This window comes from Ovis aries, chromosome 9, assembly GCF_016772045.2.
Source record: "Ovis aries strain OAR_USU_Benz2616 breed Rambouillet chromosome 9, ARS-UI_Ramb_v3.0, whole genome shotgun sequence".
NCBI lineage: Eukaryota > Metazoa > Chordata > Mammalia > Artiodactyla > Bovidae > Ovis > Ovis aries.
Genome location: NC_056062.1, coordinates 46,473,111 through 46,499,793, shown reverse-complemented (window position 1 = coordinate 46,499,793; position 26,683 = coordinate 46,473,111). Strand labels below are relative to the sequence as shown.

At 42.0% G+C, this 26,683-nt stretch overlaps 1 protein-coding gene across 2 annotated transcripts in view; it reads left to right on the top strand.

The window, feature by feature from the left end:
* SLCO5A1 (solute carrier organic anion transporter family member 5A1) overlaps nt 1-26,683 on the top strand; it is a 159,614-nt gene that overhangs the window by 98,942 nt on the left and 33,989 nt on the right. The window lies entirely within an intron of this gene.

Genomic DNA, 26,683 nt, shown 5'->3' with positions numbered 1-26,683 from the left:
AAATAAATTTAGGGCTTGCTGAATTAAAATACTACAGAGTTCTTTGCTGTTGGACTTTTCATAACCCTAAGAACCCTTGGAGAAGGAAATGGCAACCCACTCCAGTATTTTTGCCTGGGAAATCCCAAGGGAGAGCCTGGTGGGCTACAGTCTATGGGGTTGCAAAAGAGTCAGACTTGACTTAGCAATTATACAACAGCAATATACCAATGTGCATTGTGAACTCCCAAAGGAAGGTTCCAAGTATGGTCTCTCCCACATTTATTTGACCATGGAATCTGGCTTTTTTTTTTTTTAAAGGCATGCATTCTCATGAACAGTGTTTCCCGGGGCACATATCAGGAAATTCTAGTGACGAGGGAGCAGAGATGTCTAGATCATCCCATTTGCCTCCAGACGGACCATTTTGATCTCAAGGTCTCCTGGGCGGTGGTCCAGTGATGAGCTGGGTTGGAACTGATGCATGTTGAGTGTATATTGACCAAGGCCATCTCTTAATTACTGGTCCAGTCAGAGGCTAGATAGATAACTTCTGTGGAGAAATAGAATAAAGGGGGTGTTTGGTTGCAGAGTTCCACAGTGGTATGTGGTCAAGGCAGTGGTCACTGGATGTGACCACCTGGGTAAAGAGGGTATAAGAACTAAATCATGAAATTCGTCCATCCTCTGTTTTGACATCTGGGTTAAAGGAGCAGTATCACACTGTGCCAGTGCCACTCTGGTTTCATCAACAGCAAGTTTTTTTTTTTTTTTTTTAATCCTTACCAATGCAGTTTATACAATGTTTGGTAGTCTTTGGTATTTTGATCAAAGGCCTTTCATTTCTAGCTCACATACTTTTTCCTTCCTTTCCAGACAGATGAAAAATAATAATAGTTAAGAAAGTCTCCTGGAGAAGGGAATGGCAACCCACTCCAGTATTCTTGCCTGGGAAATCCCATGGACAGAGGAGCCTGGGGGCTTCAGTCCTTAGTGGTCATAAAGAATCAGACACGACTGAGTATTAACTTCTGCACTTTCAAGAGATACTCTGATTAAGAATAGTGGATGGCTTGTCATTACAATATGGCTAAACAGGACTGAAAATTCTTTTTAAAACTCACCTTGACTTTTTAAATTTGTAAGGATTGAATCCTTCTTACTCTCCAAGCAGAGATCTGTATTTTTTAAGAACTTGTTAAATGTTTTGTATTTAAATCCCCTTCTATGCATATAAGTAACTTGGAGAATGAAGAAATGTATCTGGAGGTGAATCTAAAAGTAGTTTTAATTTCTCCTCTGACAAAGTTTTCGAGTTAAAGTTCTTTTTTCATTAAAAAAAAAAATTCCTTGCCCCCTCCATAGCAATTTGTTTTGTTGTGTTATATGGTGGAGGTGAGGCTCCATACATGTATCAAAAGACTGGCTTTTGCTCACTTGCCCCCTTGCATAGTCATTGAACACTCTGAGTACTATGGCACTGTGCTGTGTGTGTGTGTGTGTGTGTGTGTGTGTGTGTGTGTGTGTGTGTTAGCAGGTAGGGGGAAATACAAAGACTCAAACTTGAACCTTAAGTTTCTTATAGATCTGGGAAGAGAGAGAGAGTGAGCTTATGAAAAAAGTTTAGACAAAGCTGCTTAAATAAATCAGTGGAAGCTTTGGGTTAGTGTGAGTTGCGTTTCATGGAGGAGAAATGGCTTTAACCAGGCTTTATTTATTTATTTGGCTGCGCTTAGTCTTCACTGGTACAAGGGCTTTTCTCTAAGTGCAGCAAGCGGGAGCTGCTTGCTTGCAAGCAGGCACTACTCTCTGCTCATAGTGCCTGGGCCTCTCGTTGCAGGGCTTCTCTTGTTGCAGAGCATGGGCTCTGGGGCACCAGGGCTTCAGCAGTCGTGGCTCCCTGGCTCTAGAGCCCAGGCTCAGTAGTTGTGATACACCGGCTCCTCGGCATGTAGGATTCTGGACCAGGGATTGAACCCGAGTCTCCTTCACTGGCAGTTGGATTCTTTACTACTGAAGCTCCACCCCTACCCCCCCCCCCCCCTCCACTGCGGCAGGGCGATGGTGGTATCTAAGGTGGCTAATACATTTACCCTCATGCTGCTAATTCACTGACTTTAGGCTGTCAAGTGTTTCTCTCTAGGTATGTTTCTAATCTAGAAAACAATAATTTGGACTGGAATGAATTTGATGACTTCTTCCTGCTCCAGAATCTTAGATGAAATAATTTTCCCAAGGCCACATGTACCAAATAAACTTATTCTTATATTCCTATAGAGTCATGTGATTTTCTTACAAGGGAAATAGTTAATAAGCAATTCATCACTGGGGTATTTTTAGTAATGTTGCATCACCACAAACTTTGGCTATGTCCAGCATCCTTTGATCTCTTTTTCTTTGCTGTGGGCAACCAGAGGTAGTTCATGGATTTCTCTTGGAATTCCATCTGTCACTTCACTCAGTGCATGATTTTAGCCACGTCACTTAACTGCTCTGTCTCAGTTTCTCATTTGTAAAATGTGAGTGATCCTCTCCCAAACCTACTAACAGAAGTTCAATGAGATAATGATATCTTAAATAATTTGGCATACAGTCATAGATGATCAGTAAAACCTTTGCATGTTGTAAGATCCTGTTGAATTTAAATCCCCATTGAAGAGTTTTGTTAGATTTTCTGATTTAAAACAAACTTTCTGTTAGTCTAATTTAGAGTGGCAATTCGAAGGCATTTTGTTAAATCTCATCTGATGAGAGGAGTAATACATTCAAATGAAATTATATGGAGTGACTATTTTCAGTCCTGATCATAGGAATAAAGTGGCAGAAACCTTCTAGGGCAGGAGATGGGCAGAAGATGCTGAGGAGGGAAATTCATGGTGTAATGCATCATGAATCCATTTTCCTATCTCTGTCTCCCAGTCTCTCTCTCTCTCTTCTTTCTCTGTCTCTCTCTCTCTTTTTCTTAATATTTATTTTTATTTCTTGGCTGTGCTGGATCTCAGCTGTGGCTTGCAGGATCTAGTTACCTGACCAGAGCTCGAACCGAGGCCCCCTGCAATGGGAGCTTGGAGTCTTAGCCACTGAACCACCAGGGAAGTCTTTCTGTCTCTCTCTTTGAATTTCTCTAAATCAATTTACCAAACGACCAGCCTCCTGTTTGGCCAGTTCTCCAAGTGACCATTATTTCTTTTGTGATTCATTAGCTTTATTTACCTGGAGAAGGAAATGGCCACCCACTCCAGTGTTGTTGACTGGAGAATCCCAGGGACGGAGGGGTGGGGGGGAGGTGGGAACCTGGTGGGCTTCTGTCTACGGGGTCACATAGAGTCGGACATGACTGAAGTGACTTAGCAGCAGCAGCAACAGAATCAAAAATTTTATTCTAGCAAATTTGTATAGTGACCAGTAAATTTAAGAAAACATAGTGAATGCATGGCTTTTTATATGTTTGTTGTGCTTTAATCCACAGCAGTCATTATTCTTTTTGATGTTCCAATTGTGCAGTCCTTGGCCTCTGGGAGCCCCTTCAAGTTAGCATCTGTATATCCTTTGGAACAACCTCAGTAATCTTTATGGTTTTCTGCCCTAGACCTGTGATCAGTCACACTTCTCCAAGGAGTCCTGGTTCCTTTTAGAATAAATGATCTTTGGAGGTCACCCTCTGAGCACTGGGGTGATCATTGGTACAAGCTGTTGTTTGTAGGCCTTTTTTTTTTAAATAAAAAGTTGGAAGCAAATCATGAAGTTATGTGATATTTCTGCTTCAGTTGTTAAGAATACAAGTTGACACTTCTTTGATACATCTTTTTGCTCTAGTATTGAAAATTTTTCTTCCTAATGACTTTTACATAATTACTTTATCCATATGTGTATGTGTGTGAGCATGAGTTTGAGTATAATGGTTTCAAATCATCTGTCAGTATTATTACCGTGGAATATGACACACAGTTTTAGGTGTCTCTGTGGTTCTTTCTGTCCATAGGCTATCTGTTAGGGATTTGCAAAATACTGTGGCCTAAAGTTATTTGAAATAATTCCTCTCTGTTTGGTTTTGGCCACAACCTGATATGCTGTGGAAATTATTTGCTTTAATTTGTTTTTAGTTTTTTAGGATTTCTTTATTTTTTCATTTGTAAATAAAACAATTTATTTTAATTTTTTAAAAGTGGCTGAAAGCTGCTTTACAGTTTTGTGTTGGTTTCTGCCATAGAACAATGAGAATCAGTGATAATTATATATATATCGCATCCCTCCCTCCCCTCCCCTCATCCTGCCTCTCTTGGGCATCACTGAGCACCAGACTGGGCTCCTTGTGTTATTTAGCAGCTTCCCACTAGCTATCTGTTTCACACATGATTGTGTATATATGTCAATACTACTTTCCCAATTCGTCCTACCCTCTCCTTTCCTCGCTATGCCCACAAGTCTGTTCTCTACTATGTTCATCAGTACCATTTTTCTAGATTCCATATATATGCATAAATGGCAACCCACTCCAGTTGCTTTACCTAGAGAATCCCACAGATAGAGGAGCCTGATGGGTTGCAGTCCATCATGGAGTCGCAGAAAGTTGGACAGGACTGAGTGACTAATACTATTTTTTTTTTCTATTTTTTGATTTTTAAGTTAAATTTGGTTTTTTAAATTATGGAAGACATTTATATGATTTGAAAGTCAAAACAATACAACGAAGGACATTCAGAAAAGCTTCTTCTATGGGTCTGACGCTGTGCCAGTTGCTGGAAACACTATGATGAGAACACAGAGGGATCCCACCCTCAAGGACCTTACAGTCTAGTGACCCCAATGGGCTGCTTGTGTTCCCAGACAAGTTCCTTAACTTTTATGAGAGTTACAGGTTGTGATGATTAAATGAGGGCATGTAGATGGTGTGCTTAGCACTGTGGCTGGGAAGTAGCTGTTAGTAATAACTGCAGTGCCCACTTTATGAGGGCTTCCCAGGTGGCACAGCAGTCAAGAATCCACCTGCCAGTGCAGAAGATGCAAGGGACTCTGGTTCGATCCCAGGACCAGGAATGTCCCCCGGAGTAGGAAATGGCTCTAGTATTCTCACTTGGAAAATTCCACGGACAGAGGAGCCTGGCGGGCTACAGTCCATGGGTTAGCCAAAGAGTCAGACACAACTTATCGACTAAACAAAAACAACAACAAACGGTAACCTCTTCAGTCCTCAGTCTCATCTTTGGAATAAGGGGTTTAATGAGGCCACCTTTCACCAAAGAGCAACTGACTGACACCCCAGTGTCTCCTCCACACAAAGTCCTCTGATCTTTGTGAGCAACTTCTTTTTCTAGGCATTCAAGCTAGTGTCTTGCCATTTCACTTTGGATGTATGTAATATCTTTTCCTGGCGCTTTAATTTTCTTTTATAGATATACTGATTTTTTTTCCTCCTTTGGTGCTTGTGACAGAACTGATGTTGAATTGCCATGCTTTTTGCTTTTTTTTGGAGGGACTGTCAAAGAGTAAGGTAGGTTGATGATTAAATTTCTCCTTTTAAAAACTCCAGACATTTTTACTGAGTGTGGTCCTGTAAAAGTTCATACCCTGCTGAAGTGAGGTGATCCCTACCCACTTTGTAGTGAGTCAACATCTTAGAAGAGAAAGGTGATGGATTTTGGAGTCATAGGTATGGGTTCAAGACCTGCCTCTGCTATTTATTCACCATGTAACCTTGGGTGAGTTAATTAATTTCTCTAGCCTCAGTTTTACTAGCTGTGAATCATAGCTATTTAATAGCTGGTGTAATCACAGCTATTTAACTGGGCTTTTTGAAATTTTAAAAAGTTTAAAAGTGACTTACTAAGTGTAAAGAGCAACATAAATATTAATAATGAGAACAACCCTGGATTTCATCTCCATTTACCAAGTATTTCATTCTCCACAATAGGACAGGAGAACCAGGATTGTCATTATTTTACTATGTATTTATTCGGCTCTGTTGGGTCTTAGCACATGGGCATTTTGCTGTGGTGTGTGGGTCACTCTAGCTGTGGCTTGAAAACTCCAAAGCACATGGGCTTAGCAGCTGTGACTTGTGGGCTTAGATGCCCCATTGCATGTGGGATCTTAGTTCCCCGACCAAGGATCAAACCTATGTCCCCTGCACTGGAAGGTGGATTGTTAACCACTGAACTACCAGAGAAGTCCCAGAACCAGGATTATTACTGAAAAAGATGAGGAGGAGAGGAAAGTAGAGGCTGGAGTATAATATTACTTGTTTTGTTGATAGATAAATAAAAGGTACAGGCACTAATTGAAGGATTCATGGCCTCATTGGTAGTGACAAACTGGGGCTGGAGACAAACTGTCCTAACACCCAGCTCTTGCCACAATTTCTCATTTCCTCTGAGACGCTGCTAACTTGTAAAAGTCATGTCCAGACCTAGTGAATATCTTGGCCCTTAAGTATAACCAGAATATAGTTACTACTACACAGACAGGAAAATAACTTACTCTCTTCAACTAAACAATGAGACATGTGCTTTGACATTATTAGAAGTTGGAGTAATGTTCTTTTGTAACCTGAACCGTCTCATCATGGACCACAGAAAATTTGCTTTGCTGCTGGGTTCAACTTCCCGTTATGGTATCTTTCCATTGGCCATAGGGTAGAACATGGGCTTACTTACATTTATTACTATTAGATGGATTAGATTTCAGGCTAATGGTTAATTTTTTTTTCAAATCATTGTATTGAAATTTTTGTTATATCTCTGTTTGCAATAAAGATGACCATAATTCCTGTTGGTTGTTTGATTTAAAAAGATATTTAAAAACATTATAGGTGCATACTTATCTTACCTGAACAAGGAATAATTCGTGTATAGTTGTTTTGTGTACAGTAGGTCAATATTATTTTGTTCCATCTTTCCTAAATTTTCTTGAAATATATTCTATGGATATACCAAACCCTTTTGGAAATGCAGCTGAATTTGGTGGACTCGTTCGGTTATGGAGCAGCTGTGTAAATGTCCATATCCTTTGATAAAATTTTCCAGTAGAACATCTGTTTTTGTGACATTACAAATTTTTTGTTATTGTTCTTTTTTCAACCTTGTTCTTAGAGATAGTTATTCATGTAATCAATGGGTTTATAGCCGTAGTTACAAGATATATATTGTATATATATCAGCAAACTGTCAATTTGTACTTAACTTTTGTTTTTTGAATGAAGTCATTAACTTCACTGGGCAAAGCATTCTACACAATAATTGAAGATTTTTAGGGAGTATGTTTAAAATAATTAAGGAAGCAACTTTACAGTTGCCTCAAGTATTGTAGTGGAGAGGGCAATGGAACCCACTCCAGTATTCTTGCCTGGAAAATCCCATGGATGGAGGAGCCTGGTAGGCTGCAGTCCATGGGGTCGCTAAGAGTCAGACACGACTGAACAATTTCACTTTCACTTTTCACTTTTCTGCATTGGAGAAGGAAATGGCAACCTACTTCAGTGATCTTGCCTGCAGAATCCCAGGGATGGGAGAGCCTAGTGGGCTGCTGTCTGTGGGGTCGCACAGAGTCAGACACGACTGAAGCAACTTACCAGCAGCAGCAGCAAGTATCATAGAAGCGTCAGGTGCAATTCTATTGCTGATAGCTAATAGTAGATAAGTTTTTGTTTTTAGATCAGATTCCCAAGAATCTTGGAACAAGGTGTCAATAGAAACTTTGTGTTCATATAAGATATCTGCTCAGTGGAGAATTTTACCTTATGGTAGATGCTCTGAGCCCATCTTAAAGGGTCAGAACCTTTAAGAACGAAGGGTCATCATCAGGAGGTATATAGCAATCTCTGCTGCAACTTCCGATTCTGTGGTTCTATGATAACAGACAAAAAACCCAAATAATTAATTTCATATTATATGGGAATAATTTTCAAAATGTTAGTAAGCTCTAAAACACATGCTAGTAAATATTAATACTAAAACACAATGTTCTTGTCTGCTCTAACAGGCTGAAACTTGAGTTGCACCTGTTAAATTGCCTTCTTTTTAAAATTCTCTCCACTTCTCCATCTTTAATGGTTGCGTTCAGTTTCCACCCAGTTGTCTAAGATGTCAGCTCCTCCTCTCCAGTTTTGAGTGAAAAACGACTTCATTTGGCATGTGCCTGTGTGTGCCTGTGTGTGCTCAGTCGCTCAGTTGTGTCCAACTCTGCAACCCCATGGACTGTAGCCTGTCAGGCTCCTCTGTCCATGGGATTTCCCAGGCAAGAATACTGGAGTTGGTTGCCATTTCCTTCTCCAGGGCATCTTTCCTACCCAGGAATCAAACCTGCATCTCCTGTGGCTCCTGCATTGGCAGGCGGATTCTTTATCACTGCGCTACCTGGAAACCCAGGTGCCTTGCATATCCTTCATTCTGGTGAAAAGAAAAATGTGAAAAGATCCAGGGCTACCTTTGAACCTGGTGGAGCACCCCTGGCTATTAGTTGGAAGGTACATTGCACTGATTGTTGCTACACTGTATTTTTCCTTTGCTGGTTCACTTGTATCATTTGGGGTGAAATTTAAAATATTTATTGCATTTTTTTTTATTCCTTTAGCTTTTGAGATCTATTGTTGCCTTCCAAAGAGAGGCTCTGTTTTAAAAATGTGTGATTTTATTATTCATAATCAAGAGTAGATAAGGTCTGAACAGGGAGGGAAAGAGACTAGTGTTTTACTGATAGATTTAGACTCATTGGTTGGTGGGGCTTGTCATTGCAATAGGAAGGTGCATAAGAACCATGTCATCTGTTTCTTCTCTATTGCTTTCTACTCAATGGCTGTTCTTATAAAATTGATTTATTAATGGACTTTTAAAAATGGAATTGCATATTTTATTTTATTTTTCTACTTTTGGTTGCACCAGGTCTTCACTGCTGCTCATGGCTTTTCTCAAGTTGCAGTGCGCAGGCTTCTTATTGTGGTGGAGCACAGGCTCTGAAGCGCATGGGCTCAGCAGTTGTGGCATGCAGGCTTAGCTGCCTTGAGGCATGTAAAATCTTCACGGAGGGATCAAATCCATGTCCCCTGCTTTGGCAGGCAGAGTTTTATCCACTGTACCACCAGGGAAGTCCATTAATGGGTCTCTGAAGCCTAAATTCTCATTAACAGTAGGTTTGATATCCTTCAAAGATACTAAAAGATCATTAGATTACTAGGCTATGTTTTCTCTCATTAAAGTTACATTAAAGTTATTTTGTGGATTTCATTACCTGTGGAAATATGCATGTCATTTGAAACAAAGAAGCACTTTAGGTTAAAAGAGAGCAGTATGTAGCATACTGGTTACAATTTCCATCTCAACTGTCCCTGCTTTGCCCAAAGTTCTTATATTTTCTGGCTTAAGTTATCTCATTCAGCAAACAAGTTAGTTAATTTTTGAATTTTTAATTTTCATTAATTTTTGAATTTTCTTCTAAGTATAAAATGTTCTGATCTCTTATTATCTTCACAAACACTTTGATGGATAGATAAAAACAGTGTGTAATTGGGCGATCATTTATTCTCTGCATGCTGCACTTCCTTTCCTCTAGGTTTTTGTTCAAGTGGCCCCTTGTCAATGAGACCTTACCCAGTATACCCCATTTAAAAATGCATCTCCTCTCTCAGGACTCCTGATTTTCCTTGTTAGGCTGGACACTTTTCTCTGTGGTGCGTTTTATGGTCCAACACTCACTACAGTTTCCTGTTATTGGTGTATTTTTTATTGTCTCTTTTCCTCACAGTAGACTATCCACTCAGTGCAGGCAGGGTTTTTTTGTCAGCTCATTCACTGAGTATCTTCAGAATGTAGAACAGAGCCAAAACATAGGATATACTCAGTCAGTGTTTTCTATTAAATTAAATATATGTTTTAAAAATTATATGTTTTTATGAGCTTTCTGAGGGTTATACCAAACATAAATAACACAAAAATGAATTTTAACTTAACCACTATTGAAATGATTGGAGGTTTAAAAACAATACAATAAAGGGCATCTACAAAAAACCCGCAGCTAATATTATACTTAGTAGCCCTTAAGATCAGGAACAAGACCAGGATGTCTGCTCTTGGCACTTCTATTCATCACTGCACTGGGGATTCTAGTCAGAAAAGTTGGGTAAGGGAATGAAATGAAAGGTATTCAGATTTGAAAGAAAGATGTAAAACTATCTTTATTCATAGATTAGCCAGTCTTGTATAGAAAAGATCTTCGAGTACACTAAAAATTATTAGAACCAATAAATGAGTTTAGTGAGGTTGCAAGATATAAGACTAATAGAGAAATACCTCAGAGATATTGTGGGTTAGGATCTGCAGTTAAGCAAATATTGCAATAAAGCAAGCCATGCAAAGTTTTTTTTTTTGTTTCTCAGTGCATATAAAAATTATATTTATAGTGTGAAAAAAAAAAAAAAAAGAAAGTCGCTCACTCCTGTCTGACTGTTTGCAACCCCATGGACTCCAGCCCACCAGGCTCCTCTACCCATGGAATTCTCCAGGCAAGAATAATGGAGTGGGTTGCCATTCCCTTTTTCAAAGGATCTTCCCAACCCAGGGATCAAATCCAGGTCCTCCAGCATTGCGGGCAAATTCTTTATTGTCTGAGCCACCAGGGAAGCCTCTATTTACACTGTACTAGAGTGGAGTCTGGAGTCTATTAAGGACTTCCTTGGTGGTTCAGATGGTAGAGAATCTGCCTTCAGTCAGGAGACTTGCAATAGGATCACATCTAAAAATAATATACATCCCTTAATTATTATAGCTAAAAATGCTGACCATCATCTGAGCCTTCAGCAAGTCATAATCTTTTTGCTGGTAGAGGGTTTGAAATGTTGGGAGAATTATCAAAATGTGATGTAGAGAGACACAAAGTGAACAAATACTGTTGAAAAATGGTGCTGATAAATTTATTTGACTCATGGTTGCCACAAACCTTCAATTTATAAAAAGTGCAATGCCTGCAAAGTGCAATAAAACAAGGTATGTCTGTATGCAAACATCAGTTGTATTTCCATATACTAGCAGTGAACAAAAATGAAATTAAGGAAACAGTTGCATTTATACTAGCAGGAAAGAGTGAAATACTTAGATTTCATTAGATTTAACAAAAAGAGGTGCAAAACTTGTATTCTGAAACCCACAACATATTCTTATATTCTGAAATCCACAAAATACCCATAAAAATTAAAGAAGACCTAAATAGATAGAAAGACATCTCATGTGCATGAATTAGAATACAATGTTATTAGGATGGCCATACTCCTCCAATAAATTCAGCACAATCCTCATCAAAATTCCCGGGGGCTTCTTTGAAAAAACTGACAAGGTGATCCTAAAATTCGTTTAGAAATGCAAGTGACCTAGAATAGCCAAAACAATCTTGACAAAGAACAAAGTCAGAGGACCTAGACTTCTTGATTACAAAACTTAAGAAAAAGCAGATGGTTGGATGGCTTCACCAACTCAACGGACGTGAATCTGAGCAAACTCCGGGAGATAGTAATGGACAGAGGAGCCTGGCGTGTGGCAGTCCCTGGGGTCACAAAGAGTCAGACACGACTGAGCGACGGAACAACAGCAAATGCTGCACTGAGGCAGTGTAGTTAGCTCCTTGTGTGGCAGATGATCACATTTTTAGTATTTATTTATAAAGCTTATGTCTTTGTGATTTTTGAACTAGATAATGCAACCAAAATTGAATTTTATCTAGTAAAAGAAAATTTTGGCCATACCCTGTGGCTTGCATGATATTAGTTCCTTGACTAGCGATTGAACCAGTTACTCAGCCGAAAAAGCACAGAGTTCTAACTACTGGACCACCAAGGAATTTCCAGATTTTATCAAAGTTAAAAACCTTTCTATGTCAAAAACACCACCAAAAAAGTTAAAAAACAACCCACAGGATGGGAGAAGATATTTGCAAAACATATATCTGATAAAGTACTTGTGTCCCTCATATGTCTGTGTGCTTAGTCACTCAGTTGTGTCCGACTCTTTGTGACCCCATAGACTGTAGTCCTCCCAGCTCCTCTGTCCGTGGGGATTCTCCAGGCAAGAATAATGGAGTGAGTTGCCATGCCCTCCTCCAGGGAATCTTTTCAACTCAGGGATCGAACTCAGGTCTCCCCCATTGCAGGCTGACTCTTTACCGTCTGAGCCACCAGGGAAACTCATGAATACTGGAGTGGGTAGCCTATCCCTTCTCCAGGGGATCTTTCCAACCCAGGAATCTAACCGGGGTGCATTGCTGGATTCTTTACCAGCTGAGCTACCAGGGAAGCCCTTACATAGAATTCTTAAAATTCAGTGATAAAAAGAAAAATAAGGCAGTTAAAAATGGACAAAGGATCTGAATTGATATTTCTCCAAAGATGTACAAATGGCCACATGAACAGATGCTCAGTCTTATTAGTTATCAGGGAAATACAAATCAAAATTGCAATGAGATACCACTTTGTACCCATCTGAATGTCTGTAATCAAATATTATTTGTGGAAATAAATGCTGGTGAAGATGTGGAGCAGTTGGAAACTCACACTGGCAGTAGGAAAGTCAAATGAATGCAGCTGTTTAGGGAAGCAGTTTGGCACTTCCTCAAGCATTGAATTACTATGTGATCCAGAAATTTCATCTCTGGGCACACATCCAAGAGAAATGAAAACATATGTCCACATAAAAACTTGCACATGAATGTTCATAGCAACATTATGCATAGTATCCCAAAATAGAAACAACTTCAAATGTCCATCAACTGATGCATGGATAAATCAAATGGAGTTTCTTAGTACAAAGGATTATAATTTGGCCATAAATAAGAATGAAGTACTGACACATCCTATAGCATGCACAAACCTTGTAAGCATCATGCTAAGTGATAGAAGCCAGCCAGATGTATTTTATGACTCCATTTACATGAAAGGTCTAGAACAGGCAAATTTAGTGGTTGTCTAGGGCTGAGGAAGGGACGTGGGAGGAAATAAGCATGATGGCTAATGGGTTCAGGGTTTCTTTCTGGGGTCATGAACATGTTCTAAAAATGATTGTGGTTGCATGTCTCTGTGAATATACTAAAGAACATTGAATGGTACAGTTATATAACTAGGTGAGTTATATGGTATGTGAATTATAGCTCAATGAAGCTGTCAATATAACAGAATAAAAAGCAGAGCATTTAGATTACTGAGTTGACGATCTTTATTAAATGGCCTCTTTAGTCCTCTTTGGGCTTCCCTGGTGGCTCAGTGGTAAAGAATCTGCCTGTTAATGCTGGAGATGTGGGTTCCTTCCCTGGGTCAGGAAGATCCCCTGGAGAAGGAAATGGCAACCCCCTCCAGTATTATTGCCTGGAAAATTCCATGGACAGAGGAGCTTGGTGGGCTCCAGTCCATGGGGTCGAAAAAGAGCCAGACATGACTTAGCAACTAAACAAAACTGGTCCTGCTCGTTCCTTTGCAGAATTAATGTGGTTTTTAATGAGCTAGATTTTCACTTGGCCGTTGTGTGGCAAAAAGCATTCTAACAAGTAGGTGTGTAGAAGTTTGTCTCAAAAATATTTTGGATAAATAGAGTTTGAAAAATCTGTTTACTTCTCCCAGGGGAAGGATATCTTTGCCAGGTTTTGTGGCTCAGCAATTCATGGGTATAATAACCATCAACTCTCTTGACGGGAAGGCTGAAGAGCTTCTGGACTTGAACAACAATGGACAGGGGAGACGCTGAAAACTGCTGACAGAAAATGAACCTCACCCACAGGGCCTCCAGAGAGGGATTTGCATTTGGCACCGGCCCACATCTGTAGGCTTTGCTTCTCTGAACGGAAACTGAGTCTAGTAACTTAATACCGAGGTCTTCCTTTGAGGCTTCTTTTGATCACTGAAAAAGTTCATAAGATCCTAGTCTCCTGTGAAATTGCCCTTACAGAATGTACACCCTTGTTTTGCAATAACTTGTTTAACGCTTTTGCTATTTCACCTGAAGCTTGCCAGTGAAAAACGGAAGTAAGCCCTCTGATGTTTTGCATTCCATCAAGTTATTTTTGCCCTCTGGTTTTATTGCCTGGATGCAGAAAACTCTCTTAGCTTTTTAAGCCATACAGGATGAAATATTTATTTGATTTGATTTTTGAATCCCTTTCACGACCCAGCGTGGCGTTTCATTTTATATTTCAGCCAGAGCTTTGCAGAAACCTGAAATGAAAAGTGGGCTTGTTTCTTCTATTGAATGTCCCTATTTATTACCTTTCCTTCAGTGCTCCCAAGACCTCGGATCCCCGAGATTGGGGTTCTCGTATTTCTCTCCAGCTTTATGGTATTTCCCTGAGTTGGCAGAATTGAAGAGAGTGTGATTGTGGTTGAAAGAGACCTATTTATCCCCGGTGGAGGCTGAGTATGAGCTTGGTTTGCTATCTCCATGCTAACGTGATGGGGGCTAAGTTTTCAGAGGTGTACCATTCCTTGGTAAGCCTTTATTAATCATTTCAGCAAGGCCACGTGAGATTTCAGAGCATTCTCGGTTGGTGAGCTGCAGATGGTCCCATCTGAGCCCCACTGTGGCCATCACAGGTCCTTGACAGAGGAATCTGTGGCCTGAGAGCTCCGTTGCTGGTGCCTGGAATGGAGACGGGCTGTCTGCAGCAACCCTGTTTGAGGCTTGTGGCCCTGCCAGGTTACCTTCTTCAGGAGAATTCCTACAGGAACTCCTATGTCCTTTCTCTCCAGGTGCCAGTAGCTTTCATTGACACATGCTGTTCATGTCATCACACGTGGGCTGATTCTCCTAATCCAGTCGAACACCCTATACAATGTGACTTGATGTTATGCTATGAAATAGGATGGACTGAAAGAAAGAGTTTGGTTTCTGTCTTAAAAAACAGCCACCGAATTATTAAAAAAAAAAGGCATTACTGATGAATTCTAGTGATGCAGCCTTGTTCATAGTTTGTGAAAGGATTTCTTTTCGATTAATTAATGGCTGCACTGGGTCCTTATTGCTGCACAGAGACTTTGTCTAGTTATGGCAAGCGGGGGCTATTTTCTAGGTGTGCTGCACAGGCTTCTTGCATTGCGGTGGGTTCTCTTGTTGCAGAGCATAGGCTCTAGGTGTTTGGGCTTCAGTAGTTTCGACTCTGAGGCTCTAGAGTGTGGTGACGCATGGGCTTAGCCACCCCGTGGCACGTGGGATCTTCCTGTAGCAGGGATTGAACCTATGTCCCCTGCATTGGCAGACAGGTTTTGGTTAAAAAACTGGGCCACCAGGGGGGTCCTGTGAAGGAATTTCTGAGATTTTTTTCATAAGGATGGTATTGAAATATACTAAAGCGAAAGTTATTTTGTGTTTTTTTTGATACTATGTGGGTATATGTGTAGCTTATGGCAATGTATACTTACTATGTGGTCTAGTCTCAGACCATTTAAAATTTGCTAGCTTCAAGGTTTGAGCTTGAAAATTATTCTCATCTTCTTCCGTTTGACAATAATTGGTATTTATTTCCTATAAGAAAATATTTGCAAGGGAAAGTGGAAGCTTAAAAAACGGGTAAAATAATTAGGCTTGGTTGATAGGAAAACATTTATTTTGTATCATAAGATTAGAAACACAGTCTTTGGAAACATTAAATAAATATGACTTTTTTTACCCTGCTGTGTCACTCACTAGATGCTTCCTTGCCTGTGATGTGGAAAGAATCTACTATATTCCTTCCAACCTAAGATGCCATTCATTGTAAGATGCTCCATGATTCTGAGTTACTAGGAAAGACAAATGCTTCCATTAATAATTAGACTATGACTCACGAGGTGAGACTTCCCCTGTGGCTTAGCTGGTAAAGAACCCACCTGTCAAACCAGAAGATACAAGAGATGTGGGTTTGATCCCTGGGTCAGGAGGATCCCCTGAAACAATGCACTCCAGTATTCTTGCCTGGAAAATTCCGTGGACAGAGGAGCCTGGTGGGCTACGGTCCCTGGGGTTGCAAAGAGTCAGACATGACTGAACAGACACGCACATGACACAAGGTAGAGATACTGTTGATTGTCAGATACATTCTGCTTTCAGAGCAACTCAAAATCCACACGGTTTTGAGAATTAGATGAAATTCTATCCAAAGAGTAGGTATCACAGTATCTGGCACATGGCCAACATCAGCATGTGTGTGTCTGTGTGTGTGGTGTGCATGTGTGCAGAAAGAGAAGTGAAAGAGGGAAAGAGAAAGAGAGAGTGAATGAGAGTGAGTCCTACTTCCTTCTTTTCTAGATCTCACCCCACTTTCTCCTCTGCCCCCCTCCCCGCCACTTCCCCAAAGACAACAGCCAAACCTGGAAACCATAATGGCTCATGGTGATATTTTGTAATGATTCATAGTCTTAGGTTTGCAAGCCACACACTTTTCAACTTATTTAAAGAAACTTTTAATGTGCAAGACGCAAATTCTGAGGCTCTGTCTGTACTAATGATCCACTTCAGTGGGACAGTCTGCACCCTTGTGATCTCACCGTAGGAGAGGCTAGAGGGTTACCGACAGTCTGCACTCGTCACCTGTGGTGATTTGGCAGTTGAACTTTTGCTACAAACAGTGAGATTTTCTCAGTCTAGATATTTTGTGCCTGCCAGCTTTAAACTGATTTTAGCAAGTTATTTTCGCTCCCAAATGAAATCTGAGATTTCCTGTTTGTAAAACAAGATGTGGCCTATTTCAAGGAATCATTGAAAACAAAAATGAGTGTCATTTGAAGACTTTTTGTAATAAATTAGAAATTACCAAATTATTCAACCTGTGCATTTTCCAGGCCTTGGAAATTGCTAGAAAGTTATGAAGATAACAAAGATCGAGTCCCTGCCATGCACAGGAACCTTTCAGTCTAGCAGAAAAGAGAGAATTAAACCCCACAGCTGCTGGCAGGTCTTATCTTGAGGGTGAACACTGGGTCCTGTGAAAGCAAATTATGTTTTTTCACAATAGCGATAGCATGACGATTGCAGTTCCCCGAACCTAAAGCGTTCTTAAAAGTTTTTTTGTGATTTGAAGTATGATTGCTTTACCATGTTGTGTTACTTTCTGCTGCACAACGAAGTGAATCAGTTATACATCCATCCCCTCCTTCTCGAGCCTCCCTCCTGCCTCCCCCACCTCGCACCCCTCTAGGTCGTCACAGAGCACTGACTGAGCTCCCTGTGCTCAGCTGCCCACTGTACACAGCAGCTCCCCACTAGCTATCTACTTTACGTATGGTCAGCGGTGCTTCCCAATTTGTCCTGCCCTCTCTTTCCCACCCTGTGTCCCCCTGTCCTTACTCTAAGTCTGCGTCTCTATTCCTGTCCCATAAACAGGTTCATCTGTACCGTTTTTCAAGATACTATATGATAAGTGGGTCATCTGATTTTGCCCTCCTCTCTTCTAATTCAAGATTTTCTTGTTCCAAATGATGCATAAGCTTAAACATATTTTATGTGTGTATTTGCAATACAGATAATGTCTACATGGTGACAAAAATTGGAGTGAAGATGAAAAATCCATCGGTAGCTTTAATATTTGGTAATTCCCTGAATATCATTTTCATAAAGACCTTTTGACTCCATCCAGGCATATTTGATAAGGGCAAGCAATATTGTGATCCAGAGTAAAGACTTCAAAATTGACTGTTATGGTATCATGCTGGAAATAAGAGAAAGGAAGCAGGATAATTAACATATCAATCTGCTTGGATAAATAAGTGGCTAAAAGATTTCCTACTGGAAAGCGGTAGAATGTGCGCAGACCTTTTATGAACCAAGCAGGGCCCTCTGGTCACTACTTTGCAGTGGTTAGATCTTTAGATTCAGATCTATATACACAGTGGGGCTTCCCAGGTGGCGCTAGTGGAAAAGAACCCTCCTCCCAAAGCAGGAGATATAAGAGACTCAGGTTTGATCCTTGGGTCAGGAAGATCTCCTGGAGGAGGGCATGGCAACCTACTCCAGTATTCTTGCCTCGAGGATACCATGGTCAGAGGAGCCTGGAGGGCTACAGTCCATAGGGTCACAAAGAGTCGGACATGAGTGAAATGAGTTAGCATGCACACACACACACATATACGTGCACATATACATACTGGGCTTTGCAGGTGGTGCTAGTGGTAAAGAATTTGCCTGCCAATGCAGGAGACACAAAGAGGACATGACTGAGTACACACACATACACACACAGTAGCTCAAAAGCTAACAGAGGTTTATGTGTTTAAGAGAACAGAGTAGCTAAATATCAAGCAAAGGTTTATATATAAAAGAACACATACAGGTTTATGTTAGACCATTATGAGTTTTAAGTTTAAAGTCAGTCCTGTAGATTGAATAGCATATGGAAATTTGCCCGGTTATAATTCCAATATGTTTATTAGTACAAATGTTAAGTTCATTAATAGTAGGCAGATAATAATAATGATGTATCTTCTCTGGTGGCTCTAAGGTAAAGGACCCCCCTGCAATGAAGGAGATGCAGCAGGAGTCTGGGGTTCAATTCCTAGGTTGGGAAGATCTCCAGGAGAAGGATGTGGCAACCCACTGTAGTATTCTTGCCTGGAGAATCCCCATGGACAGAGGCGCCTGGTTGGCTACAGTCCATGGAGTCACAAAGAGTTGGACACAACTTAGCGACTAAACAACAACAACAGCAATAATGATGGAATTGTGTCAGTTGCTGACATTTATTAGGTGTACACTATGGATCAGACACTGTTTCAAGCACTTGCTATGGTAATCCTAACAACCTACCAAGAAGAAACTATTCCTACCCACATTTTCCAGACAAGGAAAATCCAAGGTCCTGAATATTCAGAAACTTGCCAAAGGGCAGACAGCTTGTAGGTGGCAGAACTGAGATCTGAACTTGGATCTTCATGGCCCACACTCTCACCTGGAATTGTCTCTGATGCTTGGGATTGCATTGGCCTCCACCCTCTCGCACCTGTGCCTTGGGCTGGGCCCCTGGCTTGGTCCAGGCTTTCCCATCATTCCCCGCTGCTCTGTCCTCCCTCTACCCATCCACTGATGCCTTTCCCCCACCTTGTAGCCCCACCCTCCCTGCATCTTGACTCCTAGAGGGCGCGAAGAGCAGAAATTCGAGGGTGACAGAAATGTCTGGGAGTGGCTGGAGGAGGGGCTGGATCAGAAGCAGAGGCTCAGAGGTGGGAGGTGTAAGGAAGGGCGCTTGGGTCTGTGGACACAGGGAAGGTCAGGAAAGCACCAGCTAGTGAGGAGAATCTGAGCTCAGGGCTAGCGGCAGGAGGGCCGCTTCTTCCTGGAGAGTCCATCTTCTATACTCATTTCCCTCTCCCCTTTCAAAGGCAGTGGTGAAGTTGGGGAGGCTTAGGTGGCCGCAAGGTGGTGGATGGAGAGCCTGACTCTCAGCCCCTCAGTGCTTTGTGCGTCCCACAGCCTTACCACAAACCACTAAAGCTGGGTTTCAGGGAGCCAGGGACTTGGAGAAGGGTCCCTGAGAAGGCTCTATTGTCCCCTCCATCCTCCACCCCACCCCTCAAACAGCACGAAATTGTCCCTACTCATTCCATTTGCCTAAAATGCCAACACCAAAATATTTGGGTCCCTTACTCAAGCTGGAGTTCTGAGCGTTGTTCACATTTGCCCAAATGCATGGTCAGAATCTTTCCATTTTGGTAGTTCAGTGAGATTTAGAGAATGGGGACATTAGAAGGAAATTTTAATAGATCTTCACTGTGTTTGATGAGACCTCATACTGGCTAGTGACAAAGTTTCTGTTTTTAAGAACTGATTACTAAAAAAACATCTCTGAATACTAATTAGGATGCACAGGCAAACAAATTATACTGCTTTTAAATTATGCAGCTCCGTTGGTAAAGAATCTGCCTGCAATGCAGGAGACTTGGGTTTGATCCCTGGGTTGGGAAGATCCCCTGGAGAAGGGAAAGGCTACCCACTCCAGTATTCTGGCCTAGAGAATTCCATGGACTGTATAAATGGCTGTCATGGGGAGGCCTTACAAATAGCTGTGAAAAGAAGAGAAGTGAAAAGCAAAGGAGAAAAGGAAAGATATAAGCATCTGAATGCAGAGTTCCAAAGAATAGCAAGAAGAGATAAGAAAGCCTTCCTCAGTGATCAATGCAAAGAAATAGAGGAAAACAACAGAATGGGAAAGACTAGAAATCTCTTCAAGAAAATTAGAGACACCAAGGGAACATTTCATGCAAAGATGGGCTCGATAAAGGACAGAAATGGTATGGACCTAACAGAAGCAGAAGATATTAAGAAGAGGTGGCAAGAATACACAGAAGAACTGTACAAAAAAGAGCTTCACGACCAAGATAATCATGATGGTGTGATCACTCACCTAGAGCCAGACATCCTGGAATGTGAAGTCGTGTGAGCCTTAGAAAGCATCACTACGAACAAAGCTAGTGGAGGTGATGGCATTCCAGTTGAGCTGTTTCAAATCCTGAAAGATGATGCTGTGAAAGTGCTGCACTCAATATGCCAGCAAATTTGGAAAACTCAGCAGTGGCCACAGGACTGGAAAAGGTCAGTTTTCATTTCAATCCCAATGAAAGGCAATGCCAAAGAATGCTCAAACTACTGCACAATTGCAGTCATCTCACATGCTAGTAAAGTAATGCTCAAAATTCTCCAAGCCAGGCTTCAGGAGTACATGAACTGTGAACTTCCAGATGTTCAAGCTGGTTTTAGAAAAGGCAGAGGAACCAGAGATCAAATTGCCAACATCTGCTGGATCATGGAAAAAACAAGAGAGTTCCAGAAAAACATCTATTTCTGCTTTATTGACTATGCCAAAGCCTTTGACAGTGTGGATCACAATAAACTGTGGAAAATTCGTCAAGAGATGGGAATACCAAACCACCTGACCTGCCTCTTGAGAAACCTATATGCAGGTCAGGAAGCAACAGTTAGAACTGGAAATGGAACAACAGACTGGTTCCAAATAGGAAAAGGAGTACGTCAAGGCTGTATATTGTCACCCTGTTTATTTAACTTATATGCAGAGTACATCATGAGAAATGCTGGGCTGGAGGAAGCACAAGCTGGAATCAAGATTGCCAGGAGAAATATCAATCACCTCAGATATGCAGATGACATCACCCGTATGGCAGAAAGTGAGGAGGAACTAAAAAGCCTCTTGATGAAAGTGAAAGTGGAGAGTGAAAAAGTTGGCTTAAAGTCAACATTCAGAAAACGAAGATCATGGCATCTTGTTCCATCACTTCATGGGAAATAGATGGGGAAACAGTAGAAATAGTGTCAGACTTTATTTTTTGGGGCTCCAAAATCACTGCAGATGGTGATTGCAGCCATGAAAGTAAAAGATGCTTACTTCTTGGAAGGAAAGGTATGACCAGCCTAGACAGCGTATTGAAAAGCAGAGACATTACTTTGCCAACAAATGTCTGTCTAGTCAAGGCTATGGTTTTTTCCAGTGGTCATGTATGGATGTGAGAGTTGGACTGTGAAGAAAGGTGAGCACCGAAGAATTGATGCGTTTGAACTGTGATGTTGGAGAAGACTCTTGAGAGTCCCTTGGACTGCAAGGAGATCCAACCAGTCCATTCTAAAGGAGATCAGTCCTGGGTGTTCACTGGAAGGACTGATGCTGCAGCTGAAACTCCAATACTTTGGCCACCTCACGCAAAGAGTTGACTCATTGGAAAAGACTGATGCTGGGAGGAATTCGGGGCAGGAGAAGAAAGGGACGACAGAGGATGAGATGGCTGGATGGCATCACCTACTCAATGGACATGAGTTTAGTGATCTCTGGGAGTTGGTGATGGACAGGGAGGCCTGGCGTGCTGCAATTCATGGGGTCACAAAGTGTCGGACACGACTGAATGACTTTCACTTTAAATTATGACTCAGCTGTTAGTGTGGGGATTTGTTTTGTTGCTATCCTGGGGTCTAGCATGGTATCTATAAAGATAAACATTGCTCAGCTAAAATGGTAATTTTATTAATGGACAGATGCACTCTAAAGGTAAAGCTTTTTTTTCATGTAGATGTAATTTTTACTGTTCTTTAATAAGGAGCAAAGTTTGTTGAGCAACTCGGAGCTCTAGTCAGGTTACTTACAAGATTCCAGGTACCGCTGGTTCTGAGCAGCAGCTGTGGTGATGTGGAGGATGGGCTGGGCTGGGCTGGGAGGCCGAAACCTCGGTTTCCATCTGTCTCTTCTTCTCCTGTGTGTGCACTGTTGGGCCAGTCACTTCCTCATCTGCAAAACAGCCATTATTAGTTTTATAAAGTCAGGACTGTGGTGAGGATTACAAGATGAACACGATTTTTGTTTTCCTGCCAACCTACGCGAAGCTCAGACTTTAGATTAATCTATTAATATTCCACCCCCCCCCCCGCCAAAGCATGAACGTCGATGCAGCTGCAGACTTCTGAAATATAGTATCACCTGGACCCACAGTATTCTCCACTTGCAAAGCCAAGTACATATTCTTATTTAGCGCACTCTTTCCCACAGTGGTTATTCCAACCTTTGGCTATATTTAAAAGTTCCATTGGAGAAGGAAATGGCAACCCACTCCAGTGTTCTTGCCTGGAGAATCCCAGGGACGGTGGAGCCTGATGGGCTGCCGTCTATGGGGTCGCACAGAGTCAGACACAACTGAAGCGGCTTAGCAGCAGCAGCAGGAATAATTTAGGAGAAGGCAGTGGCACCCCATTCCAGTACTCTTGCCTGGAAAATCCCATGGACGGAGGAGCCTGGTGGGCTGCAGTCCATGGGGTCGCTAAGAGTCTGACATGACTGAGCGACTTCACTTTCACTTTTCACTTTCATGCATTGGAGAAGGAAATGGCAACCCATTCCAGTGGTTTTGCCTGGAGAATCCCAGGGACAGGGGAGCCTGGTGGCTACCGTCTATGGGGTCACACAGAGTCGGACACAACTGAAGCGACTTAGCAGTAGCAGCAGCAGCAAAGTTCTCCATAGCTCTTCCCAAACCAAAGCGCGCTATATATATATGTATGTATGTTTGTATAGATAAAGAATCTATAAAGCTGACTCATTGAAAAAGACCCTGATGATCCTGGGAAAGATTGAAGGCTAGAAGAGAAGGGGACAACAGAGGACGAGATGGTTGGATGGCATCACCGATTCAATGGATGTGAGTTTGAGCAAACTCCTGGAGATGGTGAAGAACAGGGAAGCCTGGCGTGCTGCAGTCCATGGGATCGCAGAGATCAGGCACGACTGAGGAACTGAACAACAACATCATAAAGAATCTACACATATTGTCAATTCTTTTTATTAAAAAAATTCTTTATTCAGTATTTATTTATTTGGCTGCACCAGGTCTTGGTTGCCACATTTGGGATCTAGTTCCCTGACCAGGGATTGAACCTGGGCCCCCTGCACTGGGAGTGCAGTCTTAGCCACCAGGGAAGTCCCTGTTATCAATTCTTGAGGGGGAAAATAACATAAAAAAAGAGATGGAGTAAACTATGCCAGAATGTAAGCTGTGGGGTTTCCGTCCTTTATATTTCTGTATGTTGTTTTATTACAACATGTGTTGTATGATGTTTCCAAAATAACAACAGCACCAGAAAAACTGCTTTTTGAGGAGCTATCACCCACCCACTGATGTATCGCCTACCCTCGCCCTTCCCAAATCTGACTCCAAGCTTAGTTGCAGGCGTGTCTTTTTCCCAAGAGCTAATCTGACCATTTGTGCTTTTAATTCTATATTCTCCTTCTCACAGACCTTGTCTTGGCATTAGATAACCTTTTCCCTCCCTGTTCAATCTTCCATTTCTTTTTTAAAAAATTTATTTATTTTAATTGGAGGCTAATTACTTTACAATATTGTATTGGTTTTGCCATACAATTCAGCATGAATCCGTCACAGGTGTACACGTGTCCCCTATCCTGAACCTACCTCTCACCTTCCTCCCCATACCATCCCTCTGGGTCATCCCAGTGCACCAGCCCCAAGCATCCGGTATCCTGCATCGAACCTAGACTGGTGATTCGTTTCTTATATGATAGTATACATGTTTCAATGATTCTCCCAAATCATCCCACCCTCTCCCTCTCCCACAGAGTCCAAAAGACTGTTCTATACATCTATGTCTCTTTTGCTGTCTCGCATACAGGGTTATCATTACCATCTTTCTAAATTCCATATATATGCGTTAATATACTGTATTGGTGTTTTTCTTTCTGGCTTACTTCACTCTGTATAATAGGCTCCAGTCTTTTTAATCTCTTTGTGAGCGTATAACTATGCTTAAGTCCCCTGCATGTGTAAACAAACAAGCGAAATTCCCCAAGCCCCAGCTCTGCCTTGTTGTTCAGCTACTCTTTGTGACCCCATGGACTAGCAGCATACCAGGCTTCCCTGTCCTTCGCCATCTCCCGAAGCTTGCTCAAACTCGGGTCCACTGAGTTGGTGATGCCATCCAACCATCTCATCCTCTGTCGCCCTCTTCTCCTCCTGCCCTCAATCTTTCTCAGCATCAGTGTCTTTTCCAACGAGTTGGCTGTTTGCATCAGGTGACCAAAGTATTGGAGCTTCAGCTTCAGCATCAGTCCTTGCAATGAATATTCAGGGCCTCACTAACTCTAAACCCATGCCCCTTTTCCCTTTAGAGTCTGAATTCTACAAAGATATGAATTCCAGTCTTTAAATCCTCGTGACTGAAGGTTTAACCCATTGCAGCCTGGCTTCTGCCTTCACGGCGCCCTTAAAATTGCTCTTAATGAGATCTCCTTTTAGGCTTCGTCTTCCTCTGCTCCTTCGACTTTATTCAGTCAGTAGAACAGAGGAAGGTGCTCTTTTTGGAACATCCCATAAATGCCATGGATTCTGCCGCCAGTTCTAAATGCCCCGGACCGGCTCTTCCTGGGCTCCCAGCACAGGGACCACTGTGTGAGGTGTTCCTCCCTGCTTGCCCCTGGGCCCATCACACTTGGCATGTCTACCATGGGGCTTTTGAGCTGCGCTCCTCCATGCCTTTTCTCCTTGTATTTTGGATCCTTGCCACATTCTGTGTGTCCCCGCTCCCTCTGCAGCTTGTGATTGTCAGTGTGGGTCCTGACCGTGGCTAACGTGGACCTTAGCAGTTTGCTCCTGACCAAGTGTCTGATGTTGATGCATCTTCCAGCAGCAGTGATCTTTGTTGTGCACACCTCCCATCCTCTCTAACCCTGGCTCAGAATTCCTCGGTGGCTTCCCATTGCCTAGAGATACACCCTGAGCTCCTCTCCATGATCCTTCGTGGTCTCGCTTGGCTTTACCCATGTGGGCTTGGTCTCTTGCCCAGGCCCTGCCTCGCCCCAGTAGCTTGCATTCCACAGTCCCATAACTTGAACTCTGAATCCGCAATTCTGCTCTGAGGTGGCAACCCACTCCAGTGTTCTTGCCTGGAAAATCCCATGGGTGGAGGAGCCTGGTAGGCTGCAGTCCATGGGGTTGCTAAGAGTCGGACACGACTGAGAGACTTCACTTTCGCTTTCACTTTCATGCATTGGAGAAGGAGGTGGCAACCCACTCCAGTGTTCTTGCCTGGAGAATCCCAGGGACGGGGGAGCCTGGTGGGCTGCTGTCTCTGGGGTCGCACAGAGTTGGACACGACTGAGGCGACTTAGCAGCAGCAGCAGCAGCATACCCCTTTGCACATATTTCCTTAGCATATTCTCTTTGTGCTGGCACATTGGGCAGATTCTGTCTCATCTGCTGGGTGTCAGCTCAAATACTGCCGCTTCTGTGAAGTCCTCCCTGCTTTCTCCCAGGGAAGACTCAGGTGCTTCTTCCCCTGTTTTCTCCCTGCCCTTGGTATAATTATCTTGTGCCTGCTTGCCCTCACTTGCTTCAGTCGTGTCCAAATCTTTTGCAATTGTGTGGACTGTAGCCTGCCAGGCTCTCTGTCCATGGGATTCTCCAGGCAAGAATACTGGAGTGGGTTACCAGGCTATCATACTTTAATTTGCTTTGTTTGTTTCTTTTTTAGATTATAAGTTTCATGGGGCAAACAATATAACTAATTTTTTAGTTTTTTTTTAAACTGTGAAATCTAATGGACCCAGAAATGCTTTAATCAAACCTTAAATAACTTATATGTGGAGTCTAAAATATGATACAGGGAGTTCCCTGGCAGTCCAGTGATTAGGGTTTTGTCCTCCCACTGCAGGGAGCATGAGTTCAGTCCCTGGTCTGGGAAGTAAGTTCCTGCATGCTGCCTGGTGCAGCCAAAAAAAAAAATATGAATCAAATGAGCTTATGTACAAAACAGAAAGAGACTCACAGACACAGCAAACAGATTTATGGCTACCAAAGGGTAAAGAGTTGAAGAGAGATAGATGAAGAGGTTGGGATTAACATATATGCACTAGTATATATAAAGTAGATAAACAACAAGATCCTACTATGTAGCATAGGGGGAACCATATTAAAAATCCTGCAATAAACCATGATGGGAAAGAATATGAAAAAGAATCTATATATCTATATCTCTCCATGAACTGTAGCCTACCAGGTTCCTCTTTCCAAGGGATTTTTCAGGCAAGAATACTGGAGTGGGTTGCCATTTCCTTCTCCATCTCTATATATACATGTAACTGAATTACATTGCTCTAGCCTTGAAATTATCACGTTGTGAATTGACTATCCTTCAAAAAAAACCCCTTAGGTATAATGAATAATCATAAAGTGAACCCTTGTGCAACGACTACCCAGGTCATGGGAAGG